This window comes from Raphanus sativus, chromosome 5 (genome assembly GCF_000801105.2).
Source record: "Raphanus sativus cultivar WK10039 chromosome 5, ASM80110v3, whole genome shotgun sequence".
NCBI lineage: Eukaryota > Viridiplantae > Streptophyta > Magnoliopsida > Brassicales > Brassicaceae > Raphanus > Raphanus sativus.
In genome coordinates, this window is record NC_079515.1 from 9,959,156 (window position 1) to 9,981,948 (window position 22,793).

At 32.3% G+C, this 22,793-nt stretch overlaps 1 long non-coding RNA gene and 1 pseudogene across 1 annotated transcript; one reads left to right on the top strand and one right to left on the bottom strand.

Annotated features, from left to right (window-relative positions):
• The first annotated feature begins 8,105 nt into the window (after positions 1 to 8,105).
• On the top strand, positions 8,106 to 9,299 carry LOC130494834 (uncharacterized; annotated as a pseudogene).
• Positions 9,300 to 10,469: 1,170 nt separating this feature from the next.
• On the bottom strand, positions 10,470 to 11,801 carry LOC130512561 (uncharacterized). The gene is made up of 2 exons (XR_008946110.1): positions 10,992 to 11,801; positions 10,470 to 10,915 (listed from the first exon to the last, which is right to left on the bottom strand). It is a non-coding gene; the product is annotated as an uncharacterized LOC130512561 (long non-coding RNA).
• Positions 11,802 to 22,793: the final 10,992 nt, after the last annotated feature.

Sequence of the window (22,793 nt, forward strand, 5' to 3'; positions counted from 1 at the left end):
CTGTCGCTCACTCTAAGACGTTGAAGCGAGATGGTAACTCTGCTTTTCCCATTCAATTTCTGGTTTATAACTCTTTAACACATTTAGAAATTCTCTTCCTTTTTTAGTTGGGTTTCATTTCTGATCTTAAGCTGAGCTGAATTTTGCAGATTCATGTGTAGAAACAATGATTAGATCTGTACCAATCTCAGTCGATTTCTATCTTAGTGCATGTGTTGGATCTTGTGTACAGTGAAAGCTTTGAATGAAATCAAAGCCTCTTTGGGGTGGAGAGTGGTGTATTCATGGGTGGGTGACGATCCTTGTGGAGATGGAGACCTTCCTCCTTGGTCTGGTGTCACCTGTTCTATTCAAGGTGACTATAGGGTTGTCGCTGAATTGTAAGTTCCAAATTTTCTCTTACTTTATATGTCCTCTTCTCCTCTGTATATCATAGTGATTCGCTTCACTGAGTTATTTTGATCTTTCTGATTTGCAGAGAAGTTTACGCGTTCGATCGTTGGACCCTATACGGAGGCGATCTTCATAGCCACAACAGATGGAGCTCCGGCGATCGCCGTTCATGTTGGATGCTGCTCTCCGACTCCCCCTGGTCTTCGGTCTGCAGCATAGAAGCTGAACCGACAACACGTCTGAGCTTTGGCGATGGGTTCTTCTTTTCTTTCTCCTCGGGATTCTACTCTTCAGATGAGGACGACAGGCATGTACAGAGGTAACTTTTCTCATTGTTATGTGTTGATATGGTTATTTGTTCTGTTTTGTTGCTGTAGTGATCTATCATCTACTGCTTATGAACTTAACATCAGCTACTGCCTACTACTTTAGTTTTATAACGTTATTCTAGTTATGAATCGGATCTAAAGTTATTCTAGTTTCAAATTAAAAGTTCTGTATTTTTATTTTTCATTTGAAATTTTATCAAATGGTTCCGCGGCAGAAGTTTGCAACTACTAGAATATTTTACTTTTTAGTCAAATGTTGTTCCCCCCTTACATTCCATTTACCGCCTAACTTTAGTTTGTTTAGAGAATATTATGCTAGAAAGATATGGATATATCCAATATCTAGAGGTTTAGATTTTATTGTTTTCATTTATATATACAGCTTATACGGTGAAGTAAGTAATTCAGTAAACTTCTGTAAGTAGTTCTTTGAAAGCAACTCATCTCCAGATAGCAAATGAGGGTGAAAATCAAGGAGCAGCCCAACCTCTGAATGTCTTAGGTGTTCTTAATCCTTCCAAATGAATGGATCATTGTGGTAAAAAGAAACATATACATTTTATATATGAACATCACGTTAAAATTTTAGTTGCGTTATATTTTTATTTTGTTTGTATGTTCAAGTGTGATTCCCTAATCACTAATGAGATAAGAACAATCATCTGATCTGATTTTCCTGGCCCGTATCAAATTGGTCAACTACGCCGCAACATGTAAAAAATCGATGGTGGTTCACATTTAAGGTAGGTCACAGAAACTTTACATATACAAAAGGAGAAAACCGTGAGAATATATTTCTTGTTTTATGTTTGCTATGACTACAGAAACTCTTATGCCTAGTTTGCTTAGTGAAGTTTCACTCAATGGTAAAATGCCTTTTACCATTGAAAGCCATTTAGAAAATGATGAGCTCAAGAAAAAGGTACAAGACATATATGAAGAAATCAAAGAAAGGCTGAGCAAGTTTGAAGGCTTGGAGAAGATGATTGTGCTCCTTTGTTCAGCCATTCTATCCATGGTGGCAACGACCAAGTTGCTGCTTTGTTTTTTTCTAACGTTTATTAGTTTTTTTTCTATTTTTAAATGATTGCTCATTTTTCTCGAATAATGAATGCGTTGTTGAATTTTCTTAACAGTTTTGTTTATTAAATAAAATTGATCATTTGACTTTTTTATTATAATATATATATATATATATATATATATATAACGTAAAAATAAAACAACAGATCTAATATTGCTTATAACAGGATACTAAAACAATTATTCTATGCAACAAAGTCAATATCTACTAATTTTATTAAATATTAATTGTTAATAATATTAGTCACCGCCAAAATTTTTTGCACCAGATTATTATTTAAAATTAATTATAGGAAAAATATGCAACAGCATTTGCTATATCTTTTATATAGCAAATTTTGTAACAATTTTGTATTTGCAACGTATGCAATATATATATATATATATATATATATATATTGCATTAATATTACTAAATTTTAAAAAGGGTGCAAATTTGCAAAGTTGTTTACTACATATTTTATGTAACAATAACTTGCAACTATTTATGGTTACAAATATGTGGTTAATATACAACAAAATTGCTATAAACAATTGTTGCAGTAATATGACATATATAGCAACATTTTAATTTGTTGCTAATTTTGCTATGTATATGCAACAAACATGAATTTGCAACATTCAAATAGCAACCACGGCATTTGCCACCGTCTCTTCCTCCTCACGTCTTCCACCTTTGTATCCACATCCACTGCCACAACATCCATAACCACAGTATCCACCACCACTTTTTCTTCCTCACGTTTTCCACCTTCGTTTCCATATCGACCACCATTTCCTTCTCTTCACGTCTTCCACCTCCGTATCCACATCCACCACCACAGCCACCACAACCACATCATCCGCCGCCACCAGAACAGAAGAGAGAAACGGATATTCCATGTCGGAAATTTGGAGTGAACCACAATGTCGACCGATTCCGATAGCTTTGACTCCGCAAGTGAGATTCTTCAAACTGGTGGTTTTGAATAATGGAAGACTGTAAGATGCTCTTGAAACCAATACCAAAATCAAAATCCAACCTTCCATATCGGAGATTGCTTTGAAATCAAGCGGCGGAAGAGAACGTAATAAGAGTTTGATGGATGTGAAATTTGTTTGTGAATCAACGGAGGGGAAAAAGAACAAGTATTGATATTGAAGAACAGAGAACGGGATTCCAATATTGAGAAACAGAGATTCACCACCACCTCCTCTTCCTCACGTCTTCAACCCATGTATCCACATCCACCACCACAACATCCACAACCACGGCATTCACCACCCTCTCCTCCTCCTCACGTCTTTCACCTTTGTATCCACATCCACTGCCACAACATCCATAACCACAGTATCCACCACCACTTCTTCTTCCTCACGTTTTCCACCTCCGTTTCCACATCCACCACCATTTCCTTCTCTTCATGTCTTCCACCTCCGTATCCACATCCACCATCACAGCCATCACAACCACATCATCCGCCGCCACCAGAACAGAAGAGAGAAACGGATATTCCATGTCGGAAATTTGGAGTGAACCACAATGTCGACTGATTCCGATAGCTTTGACTCCGCAAGTGAGATTCTCCAAACTGGTGGTTTTGAATAATGGAAGACTGTAAGATGCTCTTGAAACCAAAACCAAAATCAAAATCCAACCTTCCATGTCGGAAATTGCTTTGAAATCAAGCGGCGGAAGAGAACGTAATAAGAGTTTGATGGATGTGAAGTTTGTTTGTGAATCAACGGAGGGGAAAAAGAACAAGTATCAATATTGAAGAACAGAGAACGGGATTCCAATATTGAGAAACAGAGATTGAGATGCCGATGTCGGGATACAAAGATCGAGAACCGGAGATGAATAAACAGGAATCAAGAAGATGTTGAATGTGAGAAAGGGGGTTAGGGTTCAATTTTGCTTTTAGATTTCTGGATCTTGAAGATGTCGGGAAAGAAATAAATTAGGGTTCATTAATAAATTTCGAATGGATACGGAAAAAGATAAGGTTATGAAGTTATTAGAAATGTTTTATTTATTTTGAAAAATATAAAAAAAATATTTTGGTTTGGCTAGTTAGAAAGTCTAACAAGAGACACTTCTCTCTTAGCTAGAGGATATCTTGGTAAATTTGCAAGCATAAAGTGTATCATAGAGGCAATGTGTCTCTTAGAGAAATTACAAACTGAAATTGTGTCTCCCAGCGTAAAAGTGGTTTAGAGCAATTTCACTTCTAAATGCTATTATAAAGGTGAAAATATCAATAGGTTGGAGATGTTTTTAGAGCATGATTTGACACTTTTCGGCTAAGAAACATCTCTTATTTATGAGACATTTCTTAGTATTTTTTTAGTTAAACTATGTGTTTCCCTGCACTATGTGCAATAATAAATTTTTTTAAATTTAAAATATATTTAAAATAATATTTTATTATTGTTATAGGTTTTATTATTTTTACCAATATTATAATATAAATTTTGATTATAGTTAAGAAAAATAAAATTTTGTTAATTTTAAATTATACTTAAGAGTAGATATGTATATATTATATATAACTAGATATGAGCCCGTTGCGTTGCAACGGTTTCGTTTTATGTTTTAATTTAATAGAAAACATAAAAAAATAATCATTTTATTATAGTTTTATGATTGATTTGCATATGTTGTGTGAGATTTATTTTATAACTAAAAATAATTTTCATACATAAGTTCAAGTTAAAATTTGTATTTTATAATAATGGTACATAGATGAATTGTTATCAACTTTCTACTTGGATTAGAAAAAACATTATACTTAAAATTTTGAATTGAACCAAACCTAAAATAAAAAAAATTGAATGAAAAATAAGAAAAATTGAAAGTCGAATAACGCCAATCAAGTAAATGATAACATTATACATTTTCTTATGTATAATCTAATGTTTTATTAAATAAGTTTTTAAAATTTTATTTTGCTAGAATTTTTTTAAAAAAAGGAAAAATGTTCTATTTTATAAATATTCTTTTTATTTACAATAAAAATAATATTAAATACTCCTTTACATTTTTGATTAGGATTTTAGAAATAGAAAACTACTGTTATATAACCTTATACAATTATCTTGTCTTTAGAATTTTAGAAATAAATAAATTGCTATAAAATAATTATTTCTAGTTACTAATAAATAATTTTAAAGTTACTATTTTACAATATCTATCAATACTAATTTTACACTTCTTTTTTAAATTAATAATTTTTAGTATCATGTTCACCATCAATAACTTAATAAATTTAGATAGTACCTTGTTCGAAAGTCGGAAACAGAATCAAAATCATTGTTCAAATAGAATTTTGTTCGAGATGATGCCAACAAATAAATTGCATCTTCATATGTCTTCACCAAAACACTTGTCATGATAAGAACAATATTTTTACTTTCCACAGCACAATATTTATCTTCAGATAATTTTGCTTGTTCAGCCCATAGTGTTGCTAATTCTGCTTGTTCATATTTATCTTGGGTTATGATCTTTTTAATTAGGGTTTGAATTCAGTAAAATTAACATTAAACACTCTTTGACTTTAAAAAAAAAGGAATATTAGCATTTAATATTTCTTTACAGTTTTTTTTATTTCTTTCATAGTTATCTTTACTTTTTATTTACTTTTATTTTTTTAAATCGTTTTTATATGTAAATATTCTTTTTTGGGTTATGCGCTTCTTAATTAGGATTTGAATACAACAAAATTAGCATTAAAAAGTCTTTTACATTTTTCTTTTCTATATAATTATATATGTTTTGGTTTATGACCTTTTTTAACTAAAATTTGAATAAAAGAAAATTAGCATTAAACAGCCTTTTACATTTTCTTTTATTCAAATCCTAATTTAAAAGGTCATAACCAAAAAAATTGTCATTTAAAAATGATTTTAAAAACAATTATTATTAAAAACTCACCTAATATGAGAATGAACAGGATATGAAAGAGCTAAATCCTATATATAGATGTGAATACTTGTAGTTCCCTTTGGTTAATTTAGATAGGAAAGTTGATTATTTAATAATTATTCTACAAATCTTTTTTGTTTAGGATTTGAAGAAAGAAAAAACTACTTTTAAGCACTCTTTTACAATATACTTATGTTTAGGATTTTAGAAAAGAATAATTACTATCAAATAATATTTTACAATAATCTTTTATTTAGGATTTTAGAAAAGAAAAATTAGTATTAAGGGAATTACTTTATAAATATTTTGCTTAGAACTTTTAAAAGGAAAAATTTCTAAGAATTAATATTAATTTTTTAAAAATAGATTTTATTATCTTACCTTATATGTTTTATTAATCATGAGATATTTTAAAACCTTTCAAAATTTTCAATAAGAAATTACTGTCAAATAATCTTTTATAGTTGTCTTTTCTTTAGGATTTTAAAAAAGGAAAATTAGTATTAAATAAATAATTCTTATATAATTTTGTATAGGATTTTTTAAAAGAAAAATTCTATAAAAATACTATTAAATTATTTTAAATTACCTTCTTACAATTAAATAAGTTTTTAAAATTCGTTTTTATTATCTTACTATATACTTTTAATCATCATATATTTCAACACAAGTCACAATTACAAAACTAAAATTACTATAAAATATTCTGTTTAAGATTTTAAAATGGAAAATTACTATTAAATAGTATTTATAAGTATACTTTTTATTTCTTTCAGAGTTATCTTTACTTTTTATTTACTTTTACTTTTTAAATGTAAATATATTTTTTTGGATTATGAGCTTCTTAATTAGGATTTGAATACAGGAAAATTAGCATTAAAAAGTCTTTTAAATTTTTATTTTCTATATAATAATATTTTTTGGTTTATGAACTTTTTAACTAAGATTTGAATAAAAGAAAATTAGCATTAATCAGTCTTTTACATTTTTGGTTTAATAATAATTGTTTTTAAATCGTTTATAGCTGTCAAATAATCATTTATAGTTGTCTTTTCTTTAGGATTTTAAAAAAGGAAAATTATTATTAAATAAATTATTCTTATATAATTTTTGTATAGGATTATTAAAAAGAAAAATTCTATAAAAATACTATTAAATTATTTTAAATTACCTTCTTACAATTAAATAAGTTTTTAAAATTCGTTTTTATTATCTTACTATATACTTTTAATCATCATATATTTCAACACATGTCACAATTACAAAACTAAAAGTACTATAAAATATTCTGTTTAAGATTTTAAAAGGGAAAATTACTATTAAATAGTTTTTATATGTATACTTTTTATTTCTTTCATAGTTTAAATGCCAATTTTTTTTTGTTATGACCTTTTAAATTAGGATTTGAATAAAGGAAAATTAGCATTTTTAAACAGTCTTTTAAATATTTTTGGTTTAATATTTTAAAAAGATAAGATTAATTTTTTATTTACTTATATATATTGTAACACATATCACAATCTTAAAGTTATAATTGCCACATGTCGTGATCATGTTAATTAGTAACTTTGAAGAACCAAGCTTTATATAATAAGATAAACTTAGATAGATTTTCTCTATTTTTAGATAAAATATATTAAATTAATTTATATAAAATTTTATAATTGTCAAAAGTACAAATAAACAATTTTTTTGAATTTTATATACATAAAAGAAGCTAATAATATTACGGTTAAAAAGTTTATAATTAAAAAAATTTTTAAAATTTTTGGGGGAATTTCATAAATACCATTTTGATGGTACCACAATTCAACTATACCACTAATGAAATTATCTTTTCAAAATTACCACATTCATTAATGTGTAAAAGACAAAACTGACCTTACCTTATTTTCAATCCATCATCGCCTTCTTCTCTCCCGTCGTGATTCTTCTTCTCTCTCTGTCGTGATCCTTCTTTTCTCTCCGTCGAGATCCATAGTCTATCTCTCCGTCGGATCCATCGTCTCTCTCTCCGAGATCCATCGTCTCTCTTTCCGTTGGATCCATCGTCTCTCTCTCCGTCGAGATCCATCTCTCTCTCTGTCGAGAATCATCATCAAAACCTCTTGCATCAGATCATCTTTGATGACTCACAGGTTTGAAGAGATTCTAGAATCCGTTTTTTTCATTGGAATCTATCTCGGTTTAAGGATTACGATTTGTTGAAACATTGAGATTCATAATGTTCATCAATCTGAAAAGGGTAAATAGTTGATTGGAGATGAGTGTGCAATGTGATTGTGTGTTTTGAGATTTTAGGAATTGAGTTTACGAGTTAATTAAAGACTCTGGGTATTGAGACTTTAGTACCAAAATCATTTATAAGGATTTATAAAACCTGACAACTTTGTATGGGAATCTACAAATCGCCTGGAAAAAGAAATGATCTTAAGCTATCTGGTTGCTTTGTGATTACTCATGTTCTAATAGATGTGAAGGTTTTTTCCGGTTCCTTAGTGGGTGTTTTGGTTTCCTGCTTCATCAATCTTACGGTAATGATTTCAAGTAATGTTTGTTTTAAAATAGACAACTCCAAGAGCTGGATGGGGTAAAAGAGAAGTGAAAATCCAGAATCAAAAGCGGATCACATGTATCGGATGGGTCTTATGGTGCTTATCTCTTCATATATCCCCGGTGTAAACAGAGAAAAGTAAGGTTTCTTTGTTGCTTCCCTATCTATCTTCAAGTTTATAGTTTCTGAAAGAAAAAATGATTAATTTCAACTCTCTATGCTGTCTTTCTTTCAGGTTCATGAAAATGGCAATTGTTCATGACATTGCAGAAGGTTAGTACTTTCACTTATAGATATAATATAATCCCCTTTTTTCATTAAAAGATATCAAATTCGATCATTGTTGTTGAGCAGGCATTGTAGGAGACATTGCACCTTCTTGTGGGGTCTTTAAAGAAGAGAAAAATCAAAGAGAAAGTGAAGCAACACATGTGCAAGATCTTGGGTGGGGGAGAAATAGGTTGGGCTCTCTTCTCTCATCCTGAAACTACGTTTAAGATATTGTGCTTGTTTGCATAACGCTTCTAATTTTTATGAATGCATATTGTGATTGCAGCTGAAGAAATAGCTGATCTATGAAGAGAACATGAAGCAAACGCGTCACCAGAAGCCAAAGTTGTTAAAGATTTCGATAAGCTTGAGTTGATACTACAAGCCTTGGAATATGAACAAGGATCTAATGGTCGGATCAGGCGTTTCTTTTTCTAGGAAAAGGTTACGCATCTGAGGATGGGAGAATGTCATTGCGTCCTGGCTTGTTGATTGTTTTTCTCACAAGGAGAGAGAAGTGACGAACGCGTTGGAAGGGGCGGGGACTTACCCGACGGAAGCCAAAGTTGCTCATGAGGTGGCGCATATGTCTCAGACTAATATGTATAGGCCTGGGATTGATGTCACGCAGGCTGATTTGGTTCCTCAGTCGAAAGTGTGTGACATTTATAAGAGAATTAAAAACACTTATAAACTAATTTATAAGCTCTCATAAGAGTTTAGAAATCTATTTGTAAAATAAAATTCAAGTTTCATTAGACTAAATAAAGTTTTCGAGAGTTTTATAAACCTTTCTAAATTATTTTGAAACCTTTATACGATAAATGATTTATAAGGCTTTATAAATAATTGATAAGTCTTATTAAATGACTTATAAGTTTTATAGGCTCTTATAAATAAATGGTAAGACTGTTATCGGTGAGCTTGGAAGCCACATCATAGCTTCTCTCCACAGCAAAGTCTATAACCATTTAGAAAGGCTTATAAGACAATTTATAAGGTTTGTAAATAATTTATAAGAGTTTATAAATCATTTATAAAGTTCCTAAAAGTTCTTATAAACTTTAGAAACCATTTATAACGGCTTATTAATCATTTCTAAAGAGTCTATAAACATTTTATAAAGGGTTTGTAAACAATTTGTTTCTTCGTGCCTCTATAAAGTCCCTAAATCATTCGTAAGAATCTATAACCATTTAGAAAGGCTTATAAAACAACTTATAAGAGTTTGTAACATAACTTATAAGGATTTAAAAGAATATGTAAATCAATAAGAGTTTATAAGAGTTTATAAATCTTTTGTAAAATTTATAGAAAACACAGTTTATAAGGTTTGTAAATCCGTTTATAAATGTTTATAAATTATTTGTAAGAGTATATAAAACATTTATAAAGACTTATAAAGAGGTCTGTAAAGTCTATAAACCATTTATGAATGTTTATAAAATAAATCAGTTAGAAGATCTTTAAATCATTTATAAGAGTCTATAACCATCTAAAAAGACTTATTGGACAATTCATAAGGTTTATAAAGGTATGTAAATAATTTATAAGGGTTTATAAAACATTTATAAAGTTCATAAAAACTTTTATAAAGTTTACAAACCATTTATAACGGCTTATTAATCATTTATAAAGAGTCTATAAACATTTTATAAAGGGTTAATAAAATCATTTATATGGATTAAAAAGCATATTAAAACATTACTGATCATAACTCCCCTTTATTTATAAGAGTTAATCAATTTATAGGAGTTTATACAAAACTTTGGGTTTATAAATCAATTTATAAGAGTTTATAAATTAATTTGTAAGATTTTATATAATTATTTTAAGAGTTTATAAAAAATCAGAAGGGTGTACAAAACCATTCAATTGCTTAAGAAAATTTAAAAGCATCATGGATATATGTGTAATCGTAAGAGTTTATAAGTCATTTTAAATGATTTATAACATTTTTACAAAGAATTTATAAGTGTTTATAAGAGTGATAAATCTTTAATAAATGATTTACAAAGGTTTATGGACCATTTTCAGAATTTATAAACCTTTTATAAATCATTTAAGGGTTAACTTCAAATAACAGCTTCTGATTCATACTTCCTTTTCAAAGCCTCTAGTGCTATGTAATAATAAGCATCACCCATTATATCCTTGAACACATCTCCTGGCTTGTAGAAATCGGAGAGACCAAAGTCAATGGTTTTGAGAGGAGAGTTCTCATCTTCGTTCAGCAACAGAAAGTTCTCAGGCTTCAAATCCCTGTGAATAGCCCCATGCCATGACAAGTAAGCACAATCTGAACAATGTTTCTCAAGGAGACAGTTCCGAGGTAAGGTCCGTGAGAGAGTGCAGGTCCATCAGATAGCAAATACACACCTGTTCATTTACAAAAAAGGAAGAACTTTACGTTGAGATTCAATAAGTGGTAAAAAGACAGAAAAGGAAAACATACAGATGACGAGGAAAGAACTGAGGAGGGAGACGAGAGGAATATCAGTGAGAGCTCTTGAAGCTGTAACGGCTGAGATGGTCGTTGAAGGTGTAGCAGGTCAAATAAGTAAAGCTGGAAAGCAAAAAAGTGGGAACGAAGACGTCGACGATGGAAACAAGGACAGACAAGGAGGAGACTAGGAGGGAAACCAACATGGCTACCATGAAAAACACGTCTTCAAGCATCTTCCCAATTTCTCCACAATTTTCCCCATTTCTTCCTTCCCCTGACCCCCACTATCCTAATCTATCCTCTAATTATTCGATTCCCAATGCGAGTCAAAATTGGAGATCGATTAAGACCGAACAAAATCAGATCCTTTGATTTTATGTTGGTGTTGAGACCCTAGCGAGAAGAAACCACCAGCAATCCACCAAGTTCGAAGGATATTGTGAGGATGGTGACAACTTGGCCATCTGCCGGCGGCGGGGAATTTTTCTGTCAAATTATAAAAAAAAAAAGGAAATCAAAAAGCCATTACGCTACTATGATTCTGAAAGGAAGGATCAAAGCTTTTAAAGGGAATCTCAGAATCGCAGAGGAACGACGAGAGAGAGAGAAAGAAATGGAGATTAGAGAAAAGGGAAAAGACACTCCTTTTCGTCGGAGAGTCGCAGGAGCATCATCGATCTTGTAATTGTTCATCGGAGCATCGTCGATCTCGTCGCCGGAACGTCTTTGATATCGTCGGAATTGGTTACCGGAGAGAAGTCGTCGAACACCGGAGAGAAGATCTTTAATATTAACAATGAGATTTGGAGAGGAGAAGAGAAGAAAATATATTGTGTATGTAAGGGTATAGTAGTCTTTCTACTCTTTAAAATTTAATGGTAAAGTTGGTTAGTGTATTTTTGAAAAGTGGTATCATAAAAGTGGTATAATTGGCAATTTCCCAAAATTTTTTGAAAATTTCTTTTGGTAATTAAATTGTATAATTATAAATAATATTTAGAAATTTGTAAAATACTCTTATATTATTTATTGTCTATATTTGAATATATTCATTTAAATGATAATGTATAATTTATTACCATATTATAAAAAGTTTACCAAGTATTGTAGTTGTTCATGTCACATTTATGTCACTTTTCTAATATGTCATGTCACATTTATTTGGTGAAAGTGAATGTGGAGAGGACATGTGTTAAAATCACTTGACAAATAATGTATAGGGAAAGTTAAGAACCAAATCTTATATTACGCTAAAAACTCCATATCCTAAGAAGTCATATTAATCATTGTCTTATGTATTCACTCTTAAAAAACGAAAAAACTAAACTAAATCATATAGAAATAATAAAATATATAAGTAAAAGTTTACCACACAAACTGTTATTGGGCGATGGGATGGCAATTGTCTTAGAGCATCTCTCCAATGTATTACTTTATTTTCTACTCTAAAGTGGAGTAACTTTAAAATGGAGTTGTGTTTTGCTCCAATGTATTACTCAATTTTCTACTCCAAAATAAAATATTTCTAATATATTATGTTTTATAAATCAGTAGTATCACCTTTCAGTTATACTATTTGCAAAATAGTCTATTTTCAGTTTCTAACATTTCTATTAAATACAATATCAATCACAATTTAAAAATTATTATATAAATAAAATTATTCGACAAGATTTAAAAAGCAAACATTTATTAAGTAATTATCTTTGTTGTAAATTTTATTTTATGTTACTTTTTGTATGGTGCTTATCTTTTATTTTTATATGTATGATCTTTTATGTTTTATATTACATATATTTTGTTGCATAAAATAGTTCAGATGGCTATTTATATAATTAATAAATATTAATAGTAAATTTTATAATATATATATTTAGTAAAATAATATTAATATACTTATTTATAATAATAATTTATTAAAAATGAAAATATTTAAATGTTGAGGACCATTTTATAAATAGAAAAAAATAATTCCATTTTGGAGTAATGAGTTGGTTTATTCCATATTTCAAGTAATCATGTTTATTACTCCATTTTAGTGTGGGTTTTAGAATGAAGTTGGAGATGATTTTACTGTAAAACGGAGTTTAGAGTGGATTTTGGAGTGTGGTTGGAAATGCTCTCTTTTTAATTCCCATCTGAGAGTGTTGACTTCATGAGTTTGGTTTCATATTGGCATTTTGGGATTCTATTTCGAAACTTTTTCTTTGTGTTTTTTCTTTTCTTTTCCGTCTCGGCGAAGAGTTGCAAAATGATTTACGATGTATTAGGTGTTAAAGAATTTATCTCTCAACACGTTGTTTTCATCTCCAACATAGAATCTATGTCTATAATCGATAACAAGACAATCATCATGTTTGCATTTCATTCCTATTTAAGTGGTAAGAAACTTATCTGATTTGCTCTGAAAACAATTGTTATAAAAACCACCATGGATGATAGAGGTCTCAATAACCAAGATTAGAAGAACATTTTTTTATGTGTGGTGATGTTTTTAGAATCGCTGAAAATTGATAAAATTGGTAGGTGTAAATCTTGCACCACAAGATTCTCAAAAGACTTTCTTATTCAACAAGAATGTACAAAGCCATGTATATATACAAACAGACTCGAGAATAAAATAGAAAACAACCTAGACCGTCATTGTATACTTCCTAAACAGATATGGAACTATGACAACAGAATTGGAAATTAACATATTCCCTAATACTCCCCCTCAAGTTGGAGTGTGGAGGTTCGTAACACCCAACTTGGACAGTAGGAACTCAAACTGAGGTTTGCCAAGCGCCTTAGTCATAATGTCTGCAAGCTGTTCTTTAGTACGCACATGCCGAGTAGAAATGAGACCAGCTTTAACAGCATCTCGAACACAATGACAATCACGTTCAATATGTTTTGTTCTTTCATGGAACACAGGGTTTGCAGCAATGTGAATCGCAGCCTGGTTATCACAAAAGAAAGGCACTGGTTTGATAACAGACACACCAATATCCTTGACTAAAGGAACAATCCACTTCATCTCTTTAGTTGCGTGAGCCATAGCTCGATACTCTGCCTCAGCAGATGAGAGCGAGACTGTATCCTGCTTCTTTGTTTTCCAGTCGATCGGAGACCCACCGAGTAATACAACATACGAACTTAAAGACCGACGAGACTCTGGACACGAACTCCAATCTGCATCACAGTATATAGACAGCTCGAGATTGTCACTGGAACTCAAAAGAATACCTTGGCCCGGAGACCCTTTAAGAAACCTTACAACCCTCAACGCTGCACTTAAATGATCTTCACGAGGGGACTTCATAAACTGCGAGAGTAAATGAATAGAGTAACACAATTCTGGTCTTGTGATAGACAAATACACCAGACGACCAACGAGACGTCGGTAAGCTTTTGGATCAGCAAGCAGAGGCGAGTTCTCAGAGTTGAGCTTGTGATTCTGCTCAACTGGAGTGCCTGCAGGCTTAGCACCCAGAAGACCAGCATCCGCTACAATGTCCAACACGTACTTCCGTTGAGACAGAAAAATACCTTCTCCAGAACGAGCTACCTCTATGCCCAAGAAATACTTCAACTTCCCTAAGTCTTTCATACGAAAATGCTTGCTCAAGAACTCTTTGAACTTGTTTTGTTGATCAATACTATTACTCGCAATGACTAAATCATCCACATATACGAGCACGCGAACTTCAATGGTGCCTTTAGAGTAGGTAAACAATGAATAGTCAGAGTAGGACTGGACAAACCCAAATTTCTCGAGGGCTGATGACAACTTGGTGAACCAACATCGCGGCGCTTGACGCAGACCGTAAATTGCTTTACGCAGCCGACACACTTTAGAAGGATCAGAGTGAGAGAAACCAGGTGGCATACGCATGTACACTTCTTCTTGAAGTTCTCCATGTAAAAATGCATTATGGACGTCCATTTGATGAAGCTCCCAATTCTTAGCTGCAGCAACACGCAAGAGTCCTCTAACTGTAGCCATTTTAACCACCGGAGCAAACGTTTCATCAAAATCTTCACCTTCTACTTGTTTGTTCCCACACGCAACTAGACGAGACTTGTGACGTTCAATAGTTCCATCCGCATTATATTTATCTTTGTAAATCCATTGACATGCGATGGCTGTTTTCCCAGACGGAAGGTTGGTGACATCCCAAGTTCCTTGATCCTCATGAGCATCAATTTCTAGTTTCATCGAATCACGCCAAACTTTGTGTTTAACAGCGTCACTATATCGCTTTGGTTCAACTCCCACGGCAACAGCTGCTAAGAACGCTTGATGCGAAGGTGAGAAAGCATGATCAGATATATAATCAGCTAGGGGATACAATGTGTTACCTGGAACGTTTGCCGAGGACTGAGACGAAGCGCAGAGAGGAACAAGATGGGTGTCTTCACTGAGACGAGCACTATAGTTGACGTAATCCTTGAGTTTTACTGAAGGGTGGCGAACACGTTGTCCTCGTCCTAATAGGATTGGATCAACTGGAGACGGTTCAAGGACACTTTCTGAAACCGGGAGGATACTAAGCACAGGTTCTCGTACAGCCTGTGTATCAGTAGGAGAAGCTGTTGTTGTCTCAGACCGTATTACATGTGAAACCTCGTCGTTCTCTGTCTGAATTTCTACATTTGTAGAACCCGAACCATCAGTTGCAGTAGCACTCCCCCTTACTGGTGACACTGGAATTGACTCAACCAACCAGTCAGAATCCGCATAATCTGTAGGTATAGGCAGTGGTGATTGCATAGAGACTGCCTCAGACGTGTGAGCCAAGGGAAACTCATCTTCATAGAAAACGACATCGCGAGAAATTAAGAATTCTTTCTTGTCGATATCATACACTCTCCACCCTTTCTGACCAAACGGATACCCCACAAAGACGCACTTACGACTACGGGAGCCAAACTTGTCCCTGTCTCGAGCTCTCAAATGTGTGTAACACAAGCTACCAAACACTCTAAGATGATTGTACTGCGGCTCTTCTCCATATAAAACTTGATACGGTGAGGAACCTTTTAGTACTTTCGTCGGAGTACGATTAATTAGATGAGTTGCTGTCATCACAGCTTCACCCCAGAATTTAGTCGGTAAGCCTCCTTGAAATAACAGAGCACGAGCGACATTGAGTATGTGACGATGCTTCCTTTCCACTCTACCATTTTGTTGTGGTGTGCCAACACATGAAGTTTGATGCATTACTCCATTCTCACGAAAGAACCGTGACAAACACATAAATTCAGTACCATTGTCCGATCTCACCATCTTAACTTCTTTACCAAACTGCTTTTCTGTCATTTTACAGAAATTTTGTAACACTGCTCGAACCTCTGACTTCTCACGCATAAGATACGTCCAGACAGCACGCGAATGATCATCAACTATGGTTAAGAAGTAAACTGAACCACAAGAAGCACGAGTCCGATATGGTCCCCAAACATCGCAGTGAATTAAGGCAAAACACTCATTTGATTTATTAATACTATCATAAAAAACTTCTCTAGTTTGCTTAGCCCTAAAACAAGTGTCACACGGACTTAGGGTAGCAAGTTTATTAGACGAAAACATAGGTAAAACTGATAAAACAGAAGAAGACGGATGTCCAAGTCTCTGGTGCCAACGCAGTTGATCAGCTGAAGTAGTGACAGAAGATGACATACGATGAACTCTAGCAGCCATAACGTCCGTGAAGTAATACACCCCATCTCGTTCCTTACCGGCTCCAATCAGGGTCCTCGTAAAACGGTCCTGTAACAAACAAATTGTATCAGTTAGTACAGCAAAACAATGTGTCTGCTTTAACAATTTGGACACCGAGATCAAAGAACAATTTAGATTCGGCACAAATAAAACATGATCAAGAGTAATCTGATCAGTCAAGGGAAACTGTCCCGTATGTGTTGCGTATGTCTTATTGCCATCTGCAAATCCAATTGGACAAGGGACAATACTACGAGTGTTAATGAGAAACGAGATGTCTCCAGTCATGTGATGTGATGCTCCGGTATCGAGTATCAAATCACCAAGCTGACTCTTACCAGACAACTTATCGGAAGAGGAGGTGGCTTTCTCGTTGATCATCTGTGTAAGAGTCTTCCACTGTTCTTGCGTCAGTTCAGGAAAGGACGAGGCATTGGAAGTTGTCGCATGAGCTCTTGCTCCATTGTTTCTAGAACGATCAAAACCTCCACGGCCACGTCCACCGCGAGAAGTACCTCTGTTTCCTCCTCCACCTCTGTTTGCAGAGCGCTCTTCCCACCAATCCGGAAACCCGATCAGCTGCCAACACGTGGCTTTCTCATGACCACTACGCCCACAATTAGTACACTGAGCACCACGTTCACGCCTACCAGACTCTGTGCGTGGTGTTACTTGATCAACTACGGACTCCTTCTTTGTCATAAAACCTACTGCGTTTTGTTGCGATTCTCTTTCTTTCACTGAGTTAAGACGTTGCTCTTCTCTAATCAACTTGGCGTAAACCTCACCAATGTCAAGAGTAGAGTCGGCTGAAATAATGCTTTGACACAGACCTCCATAGCGGGTTTGATCTAACCCCATTACAAACTGATGAACCTTTTCTTCTTCTCTGTCTTTTTCGAACTCTGCAACTGCAGAACACGTACACGACGGAAGTGGCTTGTACATGTCAAGCTCCTCCCAAATCTTTGACAAACGACCATAGTACTCAATAACTGACAAGCCATCTTGACGACAAACCGCCATCTGTTCCTTCAAGTGATGAACACGAACCTTGTTCCCAACCGAAAAACGCTTCCGGAGGTTCTCCCACAACTTGTGCGCGTCTTGAACAAAAGTGACAGTTGATCGAACTCGTGATTCAATCGATGTACGAATCCAACCAACTATCATAGAGTTAACGGAAAGCCAGAGCTCATGATTCGGATCACTCGCAAGTGGCTTCGGTATGGTACCTTCAATGAACCCTAACTTCCGTTTTGCTCGAAGAGCATTAGTCATCTCACTTGACCATTCATTATAGTTCTCTCCAGTTAACGTCACCGACGTAATCATTGCTCCTGGATTATCCGAAGCATGGAGAGAGTACGGAGTAGAAGCATCAACTCCCTTCTCAGTCGAAGTTGAGGTTTTAGACAGTACTGAATCTTCGCCACCGTCACCCATCTTCGATTTCTTGGAACCCGAACTTCGAATTCACAGCCACGAACCAACTCCAAAGGTTTTGAACTTCGAAACCTTGAGAGAACAAGACACGAGCGAAAAAAAAAAAAAAAAAAAAATTTAGGTCTCAAGAACTTTCCGCTCTGATACCATGTAAATCTTGCACCACAAGATTCTCAAAAGACTTTCTTATTCAACAAGAATGTACAAAGCCATGTATATATACAAACAGACTCGAGAATAAAATAGAAAACAACCTAGACCGTCATTGTATACTTCCTAAACAGATATGGAACTATGACAACAGAATTGGAAATTAACATATTCCCTAATAGTAGGTTCAATATTTTTTTATTTCGAAAGACTCAATATATTTGTTTTTTTTTAATCGATGTATATCTATAGAATGACTCATAAGTTCATAACTTACAAACTACATGTTTTGTTTGTTTACAAGTACATTCCGTTTTCTTTTTTTTTCCAATTTTATTGATTTGAAAAATCCTATCAAAGAGATCATGCATCCACAATACATCAACAACTAGGATAAGATTCGCGTCTTGCGCGGGATGAATTTGTTAATTTTATTATGTTTTGGAGAATAAAATAATAGTTTGTTTTTATTTGGATTAGGGTGTTCAATCCGAATATCAGGTTGGATTCGTTCGGTTCGTTTTTTCGGTATTTCGGTTTATAAAATATAACTAATATTCTAAATCCATTTACTTTGGTTTATATACCGTCAGTTTGCATTTTATTCGGTTTTATACCAAAAAAAATATTTAGTTTGAGATCATATTATATATTATACGAATTTTGGAGTCATATTGTCAAAAAGTTATTTATTAAAAATATTATATATTTAAATAAAAGAATAAAAACAAAAAAATGCTTCTATCATCTAATAAAATTATCAAATCTAAAATTAATATCAAAGTTCTAAATTAAAAAAAAATAGAAGCATGAAAGAAAAGTTTTATTATTCTTCCAAATTTAGTGTTCATCAAATTAATATACCTTCGATTGAACACAACTCTATTTGTTTAAAGATAAAAAAAAAGTTGCAAAGAATTTCAACTAATTCTTATCCATAAAATTTTGTAATATTTACTTCAATTTAGTTACTGTTAGAATAAAGCAAAAAGATCAAAAAATAAAGACTAAGAAAATAAGAAACCTCAGTTGTAGTAAATTGTTACTTAATTATAGTTCAAGTGATTTAATATATAGGGGATATGTTGGACTGAACATTTGTAATTGTAATTGTGGACCAAAATCTATTTTGAATTTATGGTGAGCATGATCGGTTTTGGCTTAAATTTTTATCACTCTGTTTATATGTATATAAACTGTAATGTGGCCAATAAGTCGTTTTTATTCCAAAAACAGGTTCTACAATTTTTTTAATATTTAGCTTTCACATCATTGAAAACCATTTTAATGATTTTAGAACCAACATCGTATTATTTCCAAAATCGAATTACTTTGACTTTAGTTTTCCACATAGTTTTGAAAGGTTTCAATTGGACAGCCAATCTTGTTGTTTTAAATCGTTAGTATTTATATATATATTATTTAATTTGAATATTTATTAAATAAAAGTTCATATTAATAAAATTTTATGATCATTTGTATCTTATTATAACAAAACAAATTAAGTTAAATAATCACAAAAATTTTCAGACGTTTTAAAAAAATTCTAATAATTTATAGACGTTTTGAAAAATTCAAATTTCTAATAATTTATTGACGTTTTGAAAAATTCAAAATATAGCAGATAAGAAAAAGTCTAAATGTTTTTATTATATAATTAATGTGATTATTTAATATATTTTAATAATATAAAATTAAAGAAAAAAACTAAGATACAAAAATTGTTATCAAATATTTATTATTCATAATCATTAATTTTCATATATCCGTTAATCATATTAGGTAATTTCATAACTTTTATTTAAGGAAAATTATTTAGTTTGAATATTTATTTAATAAAAATTCATATTAATACAATTTTATTATCATTTGTATCTTATTATAACAAAACAAATTAAGCTATTGATCATAAAATTTTCAAAGTGGGCTCTTCCAATTTCTAATAATTTATAAACGTTTTCAAAAATTCAAAATATAACATATAAGAAAAAATCTAAATGTTTTTATTATATAGTTAATGTGATTGTTTAATATCTTTAATATTATAAAATAAATAAAAAAGAACTAAGATACTTATCAAATATTTATTATTCATAATAATTAATTTTCATATATACGTTAATCATATTAGGTAATTTAGTAACTTTTGTTTAAGGAAAGTGCGAGATTTTGTCTTTGTACATTGATTATCAATTCGATAGTTAGTTTAATAAAAAGTGTAATATAAGTTAAGATGGACCAATATTGTTTTTCTAAGAATAGTATATTTTATATAGTTATTTACTAAATAAGACTTCATAATCATATGGTTCTATGATCAGCCCTTATATAATAAGTTTATAATTTATAAATGTTCTTGAAAATTCATTTAAAGTTTTAATATTAAAATATTTATGTAATCTTATATGGTATATATTTAATCTATATATATATTTTCTATTATTAAATGATATTTTTACTCATATGATTTTAAAATCATGTGTATCTTTTTATAACAAAATTTTTAAACCATTGATCATTAGTTTTAACATAATAATTTTAATATTTTTAGTCATTTATTGGCGTTTTTTAAATTCAATATATAAATATACCAAAAAATCCAAATTTAAAATTCGTAGCTAATTTAATTGTTTAATTTATTTTAATAATATAAAATTAAACAAAAAATGATGGAGAATATATAATTTGTTATCAAAATTTTATTGTTAGAATCATCAATTGTTAAATATATTTTTTTTTTTGGTCAAACAACTTTCATTGAAACTTAAAAGAGTTTAACTCCATCAATGGAGGATACAATAAGGCTACAAGAAACCAAACAAACCAAATCATAGACCAATACACTGGACAAGCAATTGAGAAAGCTTAAACAAGTACTCAAATAAAAGCTTAAAGATAAAGGTGATATCACAAGTTCAACCACCGTTGTCTCCGAAAGTGGACAGTCAAACAAGAAGACTTCTTCAACTTGACATTCCTGTTCGAAACAATAAAGGGGAGGGATGAAAACCTCCATGGTCAAAGAGGTCAGACAGTTGACACCATCTAAACGAGAGACGATAAACACCTTCGCTTCTGCTTCATACAGAACCATCTTCAAACAATGCTCCCTATAACAATTTCACTAATAACAAGTGATAGATGTGGGAGGACAAAACACTCCTTAAAGGAGAAATAAAGGCAATTACTGCCCAAACAAACCAGATTTGCTGGAAGGATACATAATTTAAGAACTTTCACTCCAAGCTGCCACAAGAAGAGAGAATGCCTTATCATTGCAAAAGCCATTAGAGCAAAGGTGGAAGTAAGCCTGCATACTGCAGTAAATGGACAACACCTGCATACTGCAGTAAAGGACCACTCATAGACCACAAAAGTGCCAACAGAGGCAGCATAACGAAATGCAACCGAAACAGTCGGAACTAACACAGAAAAGCTCGGATCCAACGAAACTAGTTCATATGAAATCATCGAACATAGATCTGGATCTGAGAACTTATGGGGAAAAGTAACTGCGACCCATAGATCGTACAACTGAAGGAAACCCGTGAAAAAATAATGTATCAGGCGGAGGGTCAGGAGGAACCGGCGGATCTGGAGGATTTAACGGGAGAGCAACCTTCAAACTCGAATCTGGTGGGTCTGAGGGAGGGCGTGGAAGGGAAGCTGGACCTGCTACAAGCGGCACCATGGAAGGAGAGGAAGGAAGGAAGGAAAGAGGAAGAAGCTTCTCGTTGATACGCGTGAGGCGAAATCAACGGCGGCGAAAGGGTGGTGAAACCCTAATCGCCTTTGATATCCCCTTTTTTGAGAGCGTTTTTTTTTTCCGGGGGACGCAATCCAATTGTTAAACATATATATATATATATATATATATATATATATATATTAGTCATATTTAGGGTAATTCCGTAAGTTTTATTTAAGGAAAGAAAATAAATAAATCAAATTAGACCATTTACTTTTTAAATTTCAATGTAATCATGATATGTAGGATTTATTAACATCCTAATTAAATGACACATGGACATGAGGATTTTTCTAATTATTACAAAAGTGAAATTATTATTTTTCAAATGTTATTCCTTTAATACATAGGGGATAATAGGCCTGCGATTTTTGTCCGAACCGGATGGGCCGAACCGGACCGAACCGGTTTTTTCGGTTTTCGGTTCGGTTCGGTTTTCAATTCGGTTCAATTCGGTATGGGTTTGAAAATTAATTCGGTTATCGGTTCGGTTCGGTTCGGTTTTCGATTTTTAAAAATAAAAATAAAAATTGTAAAAACCGAAAATAACCGAAAATAACCGATAATAACCGAAAATAACCGAAAAACCGAACCGAAAATAACCGAATAACCCAAAAATAACCGAAACTATCCGAAATAACCGACTTTAACCGAAAATACCCGAATATTTTGGAAAAACTATACCAAAATTAACCGAAATTTTTTAAAATCGGTTATTTTCGGAAATAAATTTGAAAACCGAAAAAAACCGATAACCGAA